This window comes from Trachurus japonicus, chromosome 6 (assembly GCF_045865225.1).
Source record: "Trachurus japonicus isolate A0001 chromosome 6, Traja_1.0".
NCBI classification, from domain to species: Eukaryota; Metazoa; Chordata; class Actinopteri; order Carangiformes; family Carangidae; genus Trachurus; species Trachurus japonicus.
The window spans coordinates 24,867,122-24,873,416 of NC_140912.1; positions in this window are offsets into that span (position 1 = coordinate 24,867,122).

Sequence of the window (6,295 nt, forward strand, 5' to 3'; positions counted from 1 at the left end):
TCTCAGTCTAAAAGTTAAATTCAAGGACTTTTTTTATATAAAAGTAAATCATTCAAAAAACAACTCTGGGCCATCTCAAAAATCTGGTTATTGGTTAGTGAATGATGTTGGTAATTTGCCAGATCTCATGAGAGTACAATGCTGAGACAGAGACAGATCTTAAAAGTTAATTTTTTCCTGATCCGCTGGTCTGAAAAAAATCTCATTTTGATATCAGGATGTTCTTGGTCCAGTATTTAAATTGGTGACTATGGAACAAAATAATCTGTCATAATCTGGAATCTCATTCACTGGGATCTCTATATTAATCTGTGTAGTTATTTTTACATGTATATATGATTATATTATATATATATGATTTTTGTCGTAAAAGCCACCAAGACTATGCGTATGCACCATGTGAGCACAATGTAAAGGTATTAAACTTTGATAACAGCAGGCTATAGTTATTTTGTAATTTTCATTAGTAGTGATATACATTTTGAATTGTCATAAAAGGTAGTGTAATGTTTTTACAAACTGCAGTTGCGGTAACAGATCCTTGTGAACTGCAACTGTTACCAGCTGAAAAGGTCACACTGACACACTCACTGATTGGAAACATTTCTGAAGAATGACATGAATTATATTTACTTTGGAGTCCAGCAGCCTGCAGCAGGTATGTGACACCCAATATAAGAGCACAATCAGACCAGTGCTCAAACCTTTCCTGCCACATCCCACAGGGCCTGAGAGAATGAAAGCCTGCATGGGGGACGATGAGCGTGTTACTTTGGGCACACAGAGGACAACTTGATTTAACAGAATAAGCACATACTGTACAGCAAAAACTGTGTGGTCACACTGCTTTACCTTTATAATTATTAGATTATTGATCGCTGAATAAAGATTACTGAACCAGGGTTAGGGTTAGCAAATGACATTAAATAAAGAACAGATCTGTGTAATGTTCTACACAACACTCAGCAACTCAACGATAGACCTACTGATGACTAAATCATTGGTATCGTGCCATTTTGGCCCATAACTAAAAGATCTATTGTTATTGGCTGGATAAATATTTTTGCTTCATGTACATCCCAGCCTAAGATTAAGAAGTTAAAACAACAACTGTATTTAATGAGAAGATTTGTGTAACTCTGAATCTTACAGCCCCTCCCTGTGTAAAGGGAGTGTGCCAGTTGAGTTGTATCCTCCCGGACCGCTTTCCCATCATCAGTCACAGGCTGTTGATGTGAACAGATGAGAACAAGAGCCATAGTTTGGATCTTTGCCCCCTGATTCGTCACCCCACTGGCACCTCACTCCATAGAGGGTTTTAAAACATCTATCACCTCCAATTGGGGTGTATGTGGGGGTGGGAGATTTCCATCTATCTGTCTCACAAGCAATTGGAAAACAATATACTCAACTGATGTACAGAAGCAAGTTAAAGACACAGCAAAAGAACTTCTCAAAGCCTGTGCAGTAATGTGGTCAGTGTGGGCGGCAGGCTGACACATGCACACAGACACATTAAGTGGATCTGCAAGTCACGTCGATGGTATGTGGTACAGTATATGTACAGTATGTGTAGGTTAAGGACAAAAGGACAAAGTCGCCTTTGCTTTTTACTTAACAGCCATGTCAGACAGTGGTTCATCTCTGTAACTGCTGCTTGGACTGTTGTGAAATTTAGCAGAGACATCCATGACCCCATAAGATTTGTAAGATAGATAATGACTCTGATGAACCTAAAGAGCTCCAGGTTTTTTGTTTTTAATTAGAATGGATCAACAGCTATTGGAGGAGTTATTAATGGTCACCAGAGGATGAAGTGTAATACATTTTAAAAACTAAATACCTGTGAAACTACTGACAATTCCCATCAGTCTGAGCTGTTCTGATAGAGCTGATTAGTGAACGTTAGCATGCAAACACATTAAACTAAGATGGTGAACCTGGTAACATTGCACCTGCCAAACCTGTTACAGTAGATGTAGCATAATCATTGCATGTTAGCCTGCTGATGTTACCACTTACCTTGAGCACAGCTTCACAGATGACTAGCATGGCTGTGTCTTTTTTTTTTTTTTTTGATGCATTTCAGCTTCAGTTTCTGTAAAGTGATGCTTGCAGCAGCAGTCATCCTCTCTGATCTAATCTAATCACTGAAACACTGTTAAGACCTGCCAGTTACTGTGTCTTTGAGCTATTTGTCAAGGTCTTCTGGGCTAAACTATATTACAAGGTGTAGCCTATACTGTATGTGTCACTACTGCTGTGAGGCCTCATTTGTCCATATATGAATGTGCACATTTTTTGCCTCTCTGCAGTTATTGCCTGGCAGCGCACAAAACAAGTCTCATCTAAACCAAAGAATCTATTTACTCCTTCAGATTTTTGGTCTGCAGTGACAATTTGAGGCAGAGCACAGCCGTGTTTAGATGTTTAATTCATATGAAAAAAACAACAACAATATTATCACAGCATCATACTGTATGAACACTGTTGTCAGAGACACAAATTCAGACCTGATGCAGACGCTGTCTTCCTCCATCAGCCTGGTGTTTCATCAGTGGTGTGCAGTAGGCAAACAGAGCCCCCTCCTCCCACAAACCACCACCTCTGTGTGTGATTCAGCTGTTTACTACCCTGACTATGGCAGTGGACCAGGCTAAAACATTCCTTTTCATGACAGTAGCAGGCAGCAGTACATTTCTTTTCAACTCACAACCTGTATTGTTGCATGATTTTGTGTCTTTGCTGAGCCTTAAGTCTCTGCCGAGGCATTGTCACCTTTCTGCACTCTTCCCTGGATGAAACAGTACTAGAAGTATTTCTTTGGACTGAAGTGTGCATCATATGGGAAAAACATCTAAATAAAGATCATGAAATGTAATGAAACGCTAAAGTGGCAATGCATAATCATGAATTTGCCTCGGTATGCATGCCACCTCGAACTTATCAATTTATCAAAGATCTCACACAGACAACCCCAAATCTTGATCAACCGAGGGGAAAAGATTAATGTCATAACTAAAAAGCAGAACAGCATTAAGAGGCATGGGTATTAAGTTACAAGATTAACTGCAAACATGTCATTTAATGACTATCTCTGAAAGCTTTCTTTACAAATGCAGTGATTAAAAGCTGCCTTACAATACACACAAATTCTTTGCCTTGTCAAATACTGAGCAAGGTGATTAAAGCAGAAGTAAGTGGTCCGGTCGTTTTCGCTAATGCTGCGTTCCAGGCAGGCTTTTGAAATCGTAAATTACAGCTTCAAGTCACAACTTACGACTTTGTAGCGTTTCAGGCAACCCACTCGTGTTTTTCCGACCTGTTTTACCTGTGAAAGTCGCTATAACGGACACTCGTAACTTCCGACCGGTGAACTCGTACCAGTACGTCTTTTTGTACAGTCTATGTACCAGATCGAACTGGTACGACTTCACGGTCGGAAAAAATACGAGTTTCCTTGAACGCACCATAACAGTCCTCGTCCCTACGTCGCCACATTCACGGCGTCCCTTGGCTGCACACACAGCCCTGCATGCCGTTCTCTCTCCTCATTGGATAAAAACTGTAGGATACGATAAATGTTTTCTCCTCGGCTCAGAGCAGAGCAGAATGACTGACAGACCCGTGTTTCGGTTCAAACACTCTATGTAAGTGATTGCTTTCGGAAGATATAACTATTTAAGACTTATATTAACACAAATATATCACTTACTTCTGCTTTAAGAACCAAATTATATCTGTTTTATCTACTTGCTGTTGTTGAGACAATTGCCATGCCTTGTTACCTGCTACCTCTTAACACTTAGGGGCAAATGTTGTTACCCATGTTAACACTCGCCCAACCGTTGTGACCATATGAGCTGCACGTTTAACAAGTGCATTGACTGCACAAGCTTCAGATTACAAAACAGAGACTTTGAAACAATTGTGGAATGGACTGTAAATCAGAAACTGTGCATGCATAGGACACAAGATTGACAGAGACCGTCAATTACACTATGACCCTTGTGACCTTAGAAAGTAACAACTCTGAAGTAAGTTTTCTAATGTGCAAGCAAACATATACAACATGCACACATCTTTACATGTGCAAATTAATTGGTGCAACATCAGAAAGGTGGAAGGCAGAGGAGGGGGTTGTTCCTCGAAAATAGCAGAACTGATTTTGTTGGCAGTAAAGCTGGTTTTCAGAGACGGTGGCCTCCTGCTGCCACAGAAGGACATTAAATTACAAGATTGATGTAAACAGGCAAAATCAGAGCATTAAAGAGACTGAAGCTGTTCTGGGATGTAAGGTGGGATTTCTATTTTAAGCTTTAACTGGTCAAACGCTGCTTGTCTTGCTTGTCCGGACAGCACACCACTGTGTTTCACCAACCTCTCCCCCTATCCATTTAATTTCACTCCTGGGTTCCCACTTGTCTCCTCATCATTTCTTCTCCTGCCCTGTAAAAGATGTTTCCTCCCATGTCAACCTTTCCCTCTCCTTTCCCCATCAAATGCCTACCCTCATTGTTACCTCTGCCTATCCAGTCTCCCTGTTCTGTCTCTTTTCGTTTCTGTCCCTTTTCCTCCCCCCACCCCTCCCTTTCCCGTCTCTTTATTCCATCCTTAGTGCTGAGTGTTAATCTGTCTATTCACATCTGTCTGCTGAGAGAGCAATTAACCTGATCAAAACTTGCTAGTGCAGAGAGATCAAACACATTTCATCAGGGGAGAGTTGGTCAGAGAATCGCAAGAGAGAGAGAGAGAGAGAGAGAGAGAGGAGACTCCGAGACGTCAGCAGAGAGACAGAGAAAGGAGGTCAGAGATTAGTGGGTGAAAAAGTTGGACAGGAGGACTATGGGATGGGATGGGACCTCCAGGTGGCCATCCATGTGAAAGTGTGTGTTCAAACGGTTTTTAAATAGCTGAATGAGTCATTGTTCCTCTCTTGCATGCACCTCACACCACTGCGCATCAGACCCCAGCACACCGGCTGCTGCGATCTCATCTCAGCCCCTCTCTCTTGCCTGTGAGGGATTAAACTCTTAATCCGCCAGACTGAAGCCTGCTATTAGTACCGACAGGGCTGCGGCTATCTTTGTGTTTTCTGCTGCATGTGCGTGCGTGTGTGTGTTGGCTTCTGGTGTATTGGCATTGTGATGTGTGAGATGATGACTAGTGGGCAGCTGCAGGTATGGGTGTGTGTGTGTGTGTGAGATTAATAAAAAAAAAACTGTGAAGCCGAGAAACAGAGGGGAATGAGGGTGGTGCACCACATAAACAAGTTAGCTGGTTTAATGTTAGAGGGCTTGGGTGTTCCCTCTCCACCAGCTGTGCCAGATGTGCCTCTCTGTCAGTGGGTGAGTGTGTCTTTCTGTGTGTGTAACTATTTTTGTGCCTGAGAAAATAAAGGACAATGACTGACAGAATTAAAAAAATACTGATTGCAGGGCACCTATACAAAGGCTTCTCCTTTGTGGAGAGAAAAAAAAAAAACCTTGTGAGAACTAATAGCCCAGCGTGTGTGATCAGTCTCATGTTGCACTAACCAGCCCTGGGCATATGCTGCACTGTAGGTTAATGAATAGTGATGGAGGGATTCAATAAGATGAACACCTCTTGTTCTCGACACTCACAAACACACACACGTGCACACACACACACACACACACACACATGCACACACACACACACACACACATGCACACAAACACACACACATTTACAGACCCCACCTCCCTACCTCTTCGGTTTCCATCTCTACCCTCACTAATGTGTTGTCTGCTCCGTTAGCAGCCGTAAGGGCCTGGACAAAGTGTTTGCTTGTTTTAGCTGTTCCCTCAGGCACATGCAACCTAATGAGCTGCCTTTCAAGGACGACGTGTGTGTGTATGTGTGTGTGTGTATGTGTGTGTGTGCGGGTGTGTGAAGGCGGCAACTGCAAGCATAATGATATATCATTTTCCTGAACTTTCACCTCATGCAAATTTCAGTGCCAGTTTTGCAGAGGTTGGCATGATACTGCATGTGTCAGTCAGGGTTTTCAAAGTCACTTCTTCACACTGAGGTCAATTTACACACATTTTCACAGACAGAAGTTTGGCCAGCTGTTCGCTGTCACTATCACCGCCCTTCCCTCCTCGGAGCAGAGAGATCCTCTCTTCTTATGTGGCATCCAAATTTTAATTTAAACTCTGTCATGCCAAGCACTTGGCCCATCCCACAGAGGATTCTTTTATATAACATTGGCAACATATACAGAAACGAACTATTATAAATGGCCTACTTTTAGATTACTTCAAAAACA